Below are 10,757 nucleotides of genomic sequence, written 5' to 3'. Positions count from 1 at the left end.
TGCGCACACACGTATAGTCAAGTACGTCCTCAGATTTTATGTCCATACACACATATATATGCGCACACACGTATAGTCAAGTACGTCCTCAGATTTTATGTCCATACACACATATATATGCGCACACACGTATAGTCAAGTACGTCCTCAGATTTTATGTCCATACACACATATATATGCGCACACACGTATAGTCAAGTACGTCCTCAGACTTTATGTCCATACACATATATGCGCACACACACGTGTAGTCAAGTACGTCCTCAGACTTTATGTCCATACACATATATGCGCACACACACGTGTAGTCAAGTACGTCCTCAGACTTTATGTCCATACACATATATGCGCACACACACGTATAGTCAAGTACGTCCTCAGACTTTATATACATATACATATATACACACACACGTGTATACTATATATATATATGTGTATAAGTCAAGAAGGCACTCTCATCTCACTCTCTCTAGAGAGTGAGACTGTCAGGATAATGGACATACAGTGACCAGGGCCCAATATGTTTTTCAAGCTGCCAGGGCTGGGATTTGAACCTGGGTAAGCTACTGAGCTATGAGACTAGATCTAAAATATACTGTATTTTCTATCTAAACTTTAAGAGATTAATTAGCAGTGGTTGTAGTTGACTTTGTAAGAATGTTCTAGGGTATAGACTGTTAGGGCCTGCTCCGTGTAAGTGCTCAGCAAATTTCCGTTGAGTTAATTTTGTTGTTTTAACCCATTTAAATGTAAGGTTGTGATGTGTTTTAGTCTTGACATGCACATAAGGCAAGTAAAGGTAGTGGAGTCATTTCTTCGATCTGTGTGAGCGTTGTATTCTTTTGAAGGTGCACACTTGATTGTTGTAAGTGAAGATAATGACGCGAGTCTCTGTGGTCAGGGCGGCACAACCCCACCGAGTAAGCCACCCCAGAAGGAAGGAAGTACTTGGAGTGCTTCCACACAGTGGCAGTGGGCCGATGGGTGTCTGCATGTCTCACTGTAGGTTTTCGTAATAAGTTGCCTTTTTTGATGGATGGGTAGAGGATTTTGCCTTAGTGTGCTTGTGCTCTCTGGGGAGATGGAGACAGACAATGAGAGGGAAGTGAGAAATCACCCCCTAGAGGGGATGGCCACTCCACAATCTCTTCTCATTCTTCTCCTGGGATCTTGGGCATGCACACACACACGCCAGGCGTGAGTTTCAAGCCCCACCGGGTCAGCACTGTGGCCAGCCATGTGGAGTCCAGCAATGTGACCACTACGCTATCTGCTGGCCCCTGCAGTAAGGTTTTTGTTTGTTTGTTTGTTTTTTGGAGAGGATTTTTCGCTATAGGGCGCGTGCGCTCACCAGACAGAGAGACATAGGGACAGAAAGCGAGAAATCACCCCCCAGGGGGGATGGTCACGCCGCAATCCCTTCTCCTCCATTCTCCTCCTGGGATCTTGGGCATGCACACACACGCGCCTGGTGTGAGTTTTAAGCCACCGGGTCCAGGGACGCGAGCCGCGGTCGACTACGTGGGAGTCCAGCGGCATAGCCATTATGGTAACTGCTGGTTCCCGACCTGCAGTAAGTTTTTAAAGGAGCTTCAAAATACTCTCAAATTACTAAAGCAGTTTCCATGTCTTCCTTGCTTTTCTGCTGAGGTTTCAGAGAAAGCCTGCTGGATCAAAGATTCATAGCAACTACAAATCAGATGGGATAATTAACTGCAGTGAATCAGAAATAGTGGCAGGTGATGGAGCACCAGCTCGGGACTGCACACGTGGTGGCCGTGAGCCCGAGGTCGGGGCTGTAACTCCAGAGGCTCAGCAACTCGAGCGGTCTTCTCTTGCAGCTCGGGTGTCCGATACCCAAAGCAGTGGTGAGGTGGGAAGGTCCGAGGACACGCCGCCAGTACCCTTGGGAGGACAGAGCAGAAGTGAAGGTCAGTGCCGGTCCTGTTACTGGAACTCTCGAACCTGTGGTTAGTGAGAGAGGGACCTTGCGGTCTGAACGGCATAGGCAGCCCATCGGGCTGCGTAAGAGCCTTTGCAATTCTTGCTCACATCTGAGTTTCTCGTCACTGTCTAGTGCCCTGTTTCTGTGGCTGCCACGTGGCAGACATGACCACGTATGTTGTGTAGTGGAATGTCTGTCCACAGGGACACGGTGTGTAACTGCAGAAGTCGGGGGGCGCTGTCCTTGTTCCTCCCTTTGCAAAGACAGAGAGGAAGGTAAAGGCAGAGGGGTCGTCTGCAGCTAGCCACTGGCCATTCCACCCTGTGTCAAAGCAAAGAGGCTCCTGAGGCCACCGGAGAGCCCAAGGCAGGGATCTCCAATGCGTGGACTCCCGCGTAGCTGTCCCCTGCTCAGTGAAGGGATTGTAAGAAGCCTGAGCTCAGCCAGGCAGGCCCAGCTATGGGGCCCTTGTCCCTGTCTCCTGACAGCTACCCCGGTCACCTCCTCTCTGGTCCCTGCCTCGATAGGTGTCCACACCGCATCCTCCAGAAGATGTATGTGGGTCCAACCCCGTCCCCCAACCCGCCAAACATTCTGAGCTCCCGACAGTTGTATGGAACCAGGCACTGATATCAGCCCCACTTGACAAATAGGTGTGGTTAATGTGAGTCTGCCCTGCAAGACAGGACTGTTGGATCATGAGCTCACAGGCTGGGAGATCAAAGTACAGGACTCTTCCACACCTGTTACCTGTCAGCCAGTGTCTGAAGCCTGAATCTTAGCGAAAGACAATGGAAAGGACACATTTTATTGGAATTTGAATACATCTTATTCAGTATTGGCCTATGTGAGGGCAACACTGTATCTGTATATATGTTGCAGAGGTACTCTAGTGAGGGCGACATTGTATCTGTATATATGTTGCAGAGGTACTCTATTGAGGACGACGCTGTATCTGTAGGTGTGTTGCAGAGGTACTGTAGGGAGGGCGACACTGTATCTGTAGGTGTGTTGCAGAGGTACTGTAGGGAAGGCGATGCTGTATCTGTAGTTGTGTTGCAGAGGTACTGTAGTGCTGGAATGCAGTAGGTGGAGAGGTCAGTGAGTGCTGAAGTGGGCATGATGGTAAAGTCAGCTCACCAGCTCCTGTGTGGGCTCCTTTAGTGGCCCAGTAACAAGGAGCACACCCAGTGGCCATTCCTGGGTCTCACAAGGTGAGTACTAGCCCACGGTTGAAGACAGAAAGCTTTACCTAGTCCTGGGACCTGGGAGATGTCCCGTGGGGTCCTGGGTGGATACTTGAAGCACATGGGACATGTCCTGCGTGGCCACTTTGCACTCATAAAGAGGGCAGCAGCATACCTATAGTGTGTCCTCAGGCCCACCGTGCCCGGTGAGGGCAGCAAAGAGGGACTGCAGGGCCACCCACAGCACAGTGACCTGGGCGCTGGGCCAGCAAGCCTGACCCTACATGGCCCACCAGGGCTCCTGTGCCACCAGCAGGCTGGAGAATTACATGAGAAGGACTGCAGCGGGACCAGGCCTGCAGGGAGTGCACCTCGCTCTCATGCACTGAGACTCCTCCATCCATGTGAGATGCAATGGAAGAAGTTGTCAGAGAGGGTACACAGGCCAGGGGCCAGAAGCACAGAGCAGGAGCTGCATGGCGTAGAGAGCCAGAACAGAGGAGCTGTGTGGGGTGTGACGGGATCCCTAAGAGCTGGCAGAGCAGCCGCCATGTGGAGAAGACTGGCCAACCAGCACCACAGGGAGTGGAGGCCCTCGACGTGGAGACAGCTCCCAGCTGAGCCTCGGGAAACCTGCCGCAGAGCCACGTGGCCTGGACCAGAAGCTTCCAAGGGGCAAGCTAGTACAACTGGGTGGGCGGGGCCAGCAGGTGGTGCAGTGATTACTTTGCTGACTCCCCCATGGCCAACCGTGGTTCGAGCCCCAGACTTGGTCGCTCGAAACTCATACTGAGCACATTGGCCTGTGTGCCCAAGATCCCAGGAGGAGAATAGAGGAGAAGGGACTGTGGCATGGCCACTTCCCCCCTAGGGAGTGATTTGTCTTTCACTGTAGTCCTGGGACCTGGGAGATGTCCCGTGGGGTCCTGGGTGGATACTTGAAGCACATGGGACATGTCCTGCGTGGCCACTTTGCACTCATAAAGAGGGCAGCAGCATACCTATAGTGTGTCCTCAGGCCCACCGTGCCCGGTGAGGGCAGCAAAGAGGGACTGCAGGGCCACCCACAGCACAGTGACCTGGGCGCTGGGCCAGCAAGCCTGACCCTACATGGCCCACCAGGGCTCCTGTGCCACCAGCAGGCTGGAGAATTACATGAGAAGGACTGCAGCGGGACCAGGCCTGCAGGGAGTGCACCTCGCTCTCATGCACTGAGACTCCTCCATCCATGTGAGATGCAATGGAAGAAGTTGTCAGAGAGGGTACACAGGCCAGGGGCCAGAAGCACAGAGCAGGAGCTGCATGGCGTAGAGAGCCAGAACAGAGGAGCTGTGTGGGGTGTGACGGGATCCCTAAGAGCTGGCAGAGCAGCCGCCATGTGGAGAAGACTGGCCAACCAGCACCACAGGGAGTGGAGGCCCTCGACGTGGAGACAGCTCCCAGCTGAGCCTCGGGAAACCTGCCGCAGAGCCACGTGGCCTGGACCAGAAGCTTCCAAGGGGCAAGCTAGTACAACTGGGTGGGCGGGGCCAGCAGGTGGTGCAGTGATTACTTTGCTGACTCCCCCATGGCCAACCGTGGTTCGAGCCCCAGACTTGGTCGCTCGAAACTCATACTGAGCACATTGGCCTGTGTGCCCAAGATCCCAGGAGGAGAATAGAGGAGAAGGGACTGTGGCATGGCCACTTCCCCCCTAGGGAGTGATTTGTCTTTCACTGTCTCTCTCTCTCTCTCCAACAAGCACATGCATCCTAAGGCAGAAGTCTCTTGAAAAAATTGTGTCACCACCAGTCCCAGGAGTGGTAAAGTACATAATTTCTGGAGTAATGGAGTCCTGGGTCCTTTCAAACAAAACTCGCACCTGTCTTTTTCCACATATCAACAAAGTATTAATACCGTAGTAATTTTAAACCCTCTGTTAACCATAGTACTTACAAATAACTTAAACAAGCACTGCGTTGGGCTGGGTTTTGCTGTTCTGGCTCTCCCACATAATTGTACAACTGTTAGGTTTTTATGCCCTGGAGTCTTACCCTGACCGTCCGTTCTGTCAGTAGGCTGAGCACAGATGAGACGGTGCCCTGAGATCAAGACACACAGGCATTCAGGCTTCCATCTGCAGGCCCTCCCTTCTGTTCACTCAGTGGCCCAGTGTGGCATGGTGCCCCAGGGTGGCCCAGGTGACGCCCCCAAGGGAGTCAGCCAACAATCTGGCGGGCCAGAGTGGAAGTGCATCTGTCTTGGGTCGGTGCCCCAGTGGCCCAGCAGGCCCCCTCGAATCGCAGTTGGAGCCCTGACCTGGCCGTCTGCCACAGCTGCGGTGAGTGCTGCGCCGTCAGACACTGACACGCACGTCACATCGGCGGGAATTCCCACGCGGCATCCTCAGGCTGTCGGAGCAAGACGGGACGTGGGTTTGTGACTGGGGTCTTATGCAAGGTGTGTGGGGTTTACTGCTGATGCTGAAATGGCAGACCACAGAATGCGAGTTATAGGAAACGTAGCAGAACTGCTCACAGTGACAGAGGTGAGGCAGGTACAGCCACTTGCCGTGAAAATGTCCTGCGCAGAAAGTGAGCGCCCCCACCCCAGTAACTGCTCGACAATGCCTCCAGCTACACCAGCACACGGGGACACTTCTTGGGCTTTTCTCACGTGGGCGCATCTAGTTTTACTCATGGTACGGAGCTCGTGCGTGAGAGTGAGGAGACACCCTCAGCAGGTCTTCGCCGCCGCATCAAGGGCACGTGTGTGCGTGCCCCACATGTATGGGGAAGACTTGGGGTGGCCTTCCCATGCAGGGAAGCAACACAGAGCACCACGTGACCCGTGCTGCCAGCTGGGCCCAGCAGCCACTGTAGCAGTGGGTCATGGTCACAGGTCTTGCTGTAAGGTGGGGTGGAGCCGCCGACGGTCCTTTCTCAAGGCTGTCTCACTATGGAGTGCCGTTTCCAGCTCATGAATTTCCACACAAAGCCCATTAAGTCTGGTTAGGTTGGCGTTGAATCTGTTTGGGGAGAGGCGGCATCTTGACCATACTCAGTCTAATGCCATGCACACGCCATGTCTTTCCCTCAGAGGCCTTTACCCTCTCGGCAGCGTTCTGTCATTGTCGGCACACAGGTCTGGCATGTCTTTTGCCACATTTGTCCCCGAGTGTTTCTTGTTTGTAATGCAATGGTAAGAAGTTACTTCCTGAAAAGAAGCCCCTCTTAAACCCTCATAGTTAGCATCATCTCTCCAGCTCTCAGCTGGCCTCTTGAAACAGGAGCACGTGCACACGGCTCCCTGTTGACCACCTGCACACGGTTCCCCACTGTCCACCTGCACATGGCTCCCTGCTGACCACCTGCACACGGCTCACTGCTGACCATGTTTTAACAGACTTTTTTAGAATTGTGGGGACCAGCAATTAGCGTAATGGCTACATCACTGGACTCCCACGTAGTCGATTGTGGTTCAAGTCCTGGACCCGGTGGCTTAAACTCACGCCGGACGCATGTATGTGCATGCCCAAGATCCCGAGAGGAGGGTGGAGGAGAAGGGATTGTGGCGTGGCCATCCCCCCAGGAGGTGATTTCTCCCTTTCTTTCTCTCTGTCTCTCTCTGTCTTTCTGGAGAGCGCATGTGCCCTGTAGCATTAAGAAAAAAGAATTGTTTATTTAATTTTATTTATTCATTAATTTATTTTAATTTGACCAGAGAGAGGTAGAGACAGAAAGTAAGAAAACAAGCCACCAGGTCCAGGACTCGAACTATGGTCGGCCATGTTGGAGTCCAGTGCCTTAACCACCACACCACCTGTTGGTCCTTCAACAAGCTTTTTTTAATTGCTAGTGGGTGTGTGCACTCACCAGAGAGATTCAGAGAGAGGGGAGGGAGAGAACACCCCAGCAGGTGTGGTTGCACCCAGCCTCCTCCATCTCTCCACCCTGTCAGGGTTTGGATCACAAACACACATGCGCACGCGCACACACACACACACACACACACACACACACACACGCACGCATGCGCACATACACACGGCCTGTGTTTCAGGCGTCTGGGGTGGATCTGAACTGCGCTCAGCTATGTGGGATCTAGCTTTCTTATCCACTAGGTATGGGGCTGGCTCTGGATTTTTGGTTTGTTTTTAATTGCCAGATGGCATGTACGCATACCAGAGAGAACAGAGACAAAAAGCAGCCTTCAGTGGAGTGCTCTCCCGTAATCCTTTTCCTCCATTTCTTCCATCAGGATTTTGGCATGTAAGCAAATTATCCTGGTATGTTTTCAAGCTGCCAGGGCCAGGAGTCGAACCACAGTTGACCATGTGGGATCCAACTCTCTTAATCACTAGGCTACAGGGCCAACCGTTTCGTCTATGAATATTAGGAGCCTCTGCCTGTCTTTCCCCGTGCTTACGTAGTGTGTCTTCTACTGCCCTGACTACGCTGGGTGGGTGGTGACACAGGCCAGCCCACGGCCTGAGAGCAGGCTCTCCACTGATGCTCCTCATGCCCCTGCTGTGCACGACCTCACTGCGTGCCATGTGAGCTGGAGGTCTGGGTGGACTCATGAACTAGGACTGAAAGCTGCATAAAAGATACCAGATTCCATGACTCACAGGAAAATGGCTTTCACTTTTGTGACTTAGCCATGCAGGAGAAGCCTGTCTGGGTCTCCCTAGTGCTGGAGCAGCGCCGTCACCTGTGGCTTTGTCCTCCTAGTGCAGTGGTACCTCCCAGGGTGTTCTTGGGCCCCTGGTGCACGGTGTGACTCGGCACCCACCATCTTGGGGCCAGCTGCCAAGCCTGCAGGCCTCAGGAGAGCACCCTGCCTGCCCTGCGTGGGTCCTTCTCTCCACCGGAGTGCCCTGCCCGGCCCCATGTGGGCCCCTTTGCTCCGCTGCCTCTCCTGCAGCGCCCCACCTGGGGTCTGGAGGGCTGTTGGCCCATGGTTCTGAAACTGTAGTGGTCGCCACATTAGAATCACCAGGGGCCGTTAAACTGTGCTTACTTCTTTTCTTTTTTCTTTTTTTTTTGGGGGGGGAGAGTTTTTTTTTTGTTTTTTTTTTTTTTGCTATTCGCCAGAAAGACAGAGAGAGACAGAAAGCGAGAAATCACCCCCCAGGGAGATGGCCACGCCGCAATCCTTTCTCCTCCATTCTCCTCTTGGGATCGTGGGCATGCATGCGTGAGTTTAAGCCACTGGGTCTGGGACTCGAACCGCAATCGGTCACATGGGAGTTCAGCTCAGCAACATAGCCATTATGCCAACTGCTGGTCCCAAACTGTGCTCGCTTCTGAGCATGGCCCCACGACCGGCATGTGCAGGTCGGGTGAGGCCTGCGAGTGTGCATCATCCCCAGGGACCAGTGGTGTTGGATGACTGGCAGGGGTGACGACAGAGAACCAGGACCCTGGCATCACAGCAGGGAGAGCTGCTCCTCTCTCGCCTCCTACTCTCAGGACTGTGTTCTCTGATCTTGCCACCTGGTGGTAACAGTTCACAGTCTGGGCTGGACTGGGCAGGTGCACTGTGGGGGGGGCCCACACAGGTCACCAGATGCCACCTGTCCAACCTAGCTGCTGTCTCAGGGGCTCGCCCTCTTTCTCTAGGAAGGTAGGGGCACAGAACTTTCTAAGCCACTACGTGGACAAGCAGGCTCGGTCTTGCAGGTCGCCGGGCAGAGAGCAGCACTGACCGGGGCCGGGAGCCCTGGGAAGGGCACGCTGAGGGACTTGAGCCACTCACGCCCAGCAGGCCTCAGGGCTCCCAGGTAGAGGACACCACGGGGGAGCCCTGCTCCTCCCTGTCCAGCTCTGAGCCCAGAATCCAGGTTGAACATCCCTCCCTAGAACCCTGCCTCCACCTCTTCTCACGCAAATGAGCCTGGGCTACACAGACCAGCAGAGCGAGCCGCGGTGTGTGGACAGTCCACAGGTCTGCCCGCTCTGTACTTAAATGTGCAACTCCCAAGACCACAAATGCGTCCACGGTGTGGGAGAAAAGACCCGCATGTAGTGAGCACGCCAAGCCCCGTCCTCATGACAGTGGAGTGAGGACCACCCGCACACCCCGTCCTCAGCACAGGCGCCGTCTTCCTCGTAGCCCCAGCAGAGCCTGGAGACATCACTGTGTGCCTCTCCCTCGCCTGGCCTTGGAGCGCGCGTGCGCACAGCAGCTCACAAAGGCGTCTTTGTTCGGGCTCCAAGCCCTCTGCCCCCACCCGCTCTGGGCTCTCTGTGGCCCCGCGGCTCCCATCCCTCCCATACACGCAGCAGGGGTGAGCATGTCCTCTCTGATCTTCGCACACAGCTGCCACGTCGTCACGCTCAGGTCAGAGGGCTCGCCCTCACCGGTGACGAGGGAGTGACTGCTCTCACCAACTGGAGGGACGAAGGTGGGGACGGTGGCTAACACATGTGCCAGGACGGGCGGGGGGCAGTACAGCCCTGCTCTGGCCGAGGGAGCCTCCACCAGCCACCCCGCCACGGCACAGGCAGTGTCCACATGAGGCGCCCACACACTCCCACACGGTCCTGGACGTCGGTCCCACAGCGCAGGCACCCCAGTGCTCACTGCGTGCTCCCAACCACCGAAGGCTGGGCGCCGGAGCTTCCCAGGAGTGCTGACACTTGTGCATGGCCCCCAGAGGTAGTGAGGGCCCTCCGAGGACAGACGCAGCTGCTCCCAGGACACGGGGTCTGTGGAAGGCAGATGTGAACGCACTGCGGTCCGGGTCTCTGCCCCAGGTGTGTGAGTGTCTGGTGTGCCCGGGGACTGACGCCTGTGGGTGGGAGACCTCCCTGTGCCCCGTTTCTCCAGAAGTGCACGCTGTGTTCTCCCGTTGCCTGCTCAGAAAATGCGTGCAAATGGCAGTGCGGGCTGCAGCCGCCCTCGGGATGGCCTCTGTGCTTGCCCTAGCCCTGCCCCAAGTGCTAGCTCCCCTCGGTCTCAGGAAGCCCTGGGGCACTGTAGAAAGTGAGGCGAGAGGACGAAGTTCTGCCGGAGGCTGCATTCTCCCCTCGTGGCTGGCACAGGCCCACCCAGGGGGCCAGGCAGTGGGGCACTGGTCGGCCGTGGGCCTCTCACACGTACTCTCACCCTTTATGCTGAGACGGCATGTGTGCCCGCGCACGAGTGAGAGATACCTGGTGGGCCATCGCACCCCCACCCCTCTCCCCAGCCCCCAGGGCCTTGGCACCCACAACACATGAACCTCTGTGTTTTCAGGCCAGAATGGGAGTCTGAACTGTGGGCTGCATCAGGTCTGGCAGAGAGGGCACCAGAGCAGGTGCCCCTGCATGGGGTGGGAGCGAGTGAGCGGGCCACAGGAGAGGGCGGGCGCAGATCCCAGGTCAGCCTGTCTGCGGGCCGGCAGAGGTGCTCTGGGGAGCCAGCCTGGAAGAAGAGAGCCACAGGGGTCATGGCTCGGCAGAGGCCCTGCCTCAGGCTGGCTTCCCTGCCACGGTGCTAGGCACAGTGTAGAGGCTGCAAAGCCCATGCTGAGCTCTGGCCAGGAAGGCCGGGCTTCCTGTCAGAGTGGCTGTAAAAGAGCTCTTCTGAGGACACATGGAAGGGGTCAACAGAGAAAGTGCCCCTGCTGCACGGAACAATGCTCCCTGCGTTCCTGG

At 55.6% G+C, this 10,757-nt stretch overlaps 1 protein-coding gene across 1 annotated transcript in view; it reads left to right on the top strand.

Moving 5' to 3' along the window:
• APBA2 (amyloid beta precursor protein binding family A member 2) overlaps nucleotides 1–10,757 on the top strand; it is a 90,494-nt gene that overhangs the window by 2,746 nt on the left and 76,991 nt on the right. Inside the window, exon 2 of the mRNA XM_006167236.2 lies at nucleotides 1,845–1,934. The gene's annotated coding sequence lies outside the window, so the exon portion shown is untranslated. The remainder of the gene's footprint in view (nucleotides 1–1,844; nucleotides 1,935–10,757) is intronic.

The sequence above is a fragment of the Tupaia chinensis genome, unplaced genomic scaffold, assembly GCF_000334495.1.
Source record: "Tupaia chinensis unplaced genomic scaffold, TupChi_1.0 Scaffold144682_1, whole genome shotgun sequence".
In the NCBI taxonomy this organism is placed as follows: domain Eukaryota; kingdom Metazoa; phylum Chordata; class Mammalia; order Scandentia; family Tupaiidae; genus Tupaia; species Tupaia belangeri.
This window is presented reverse-complemented; position numbering and strand designations above follow the sequence as displayed.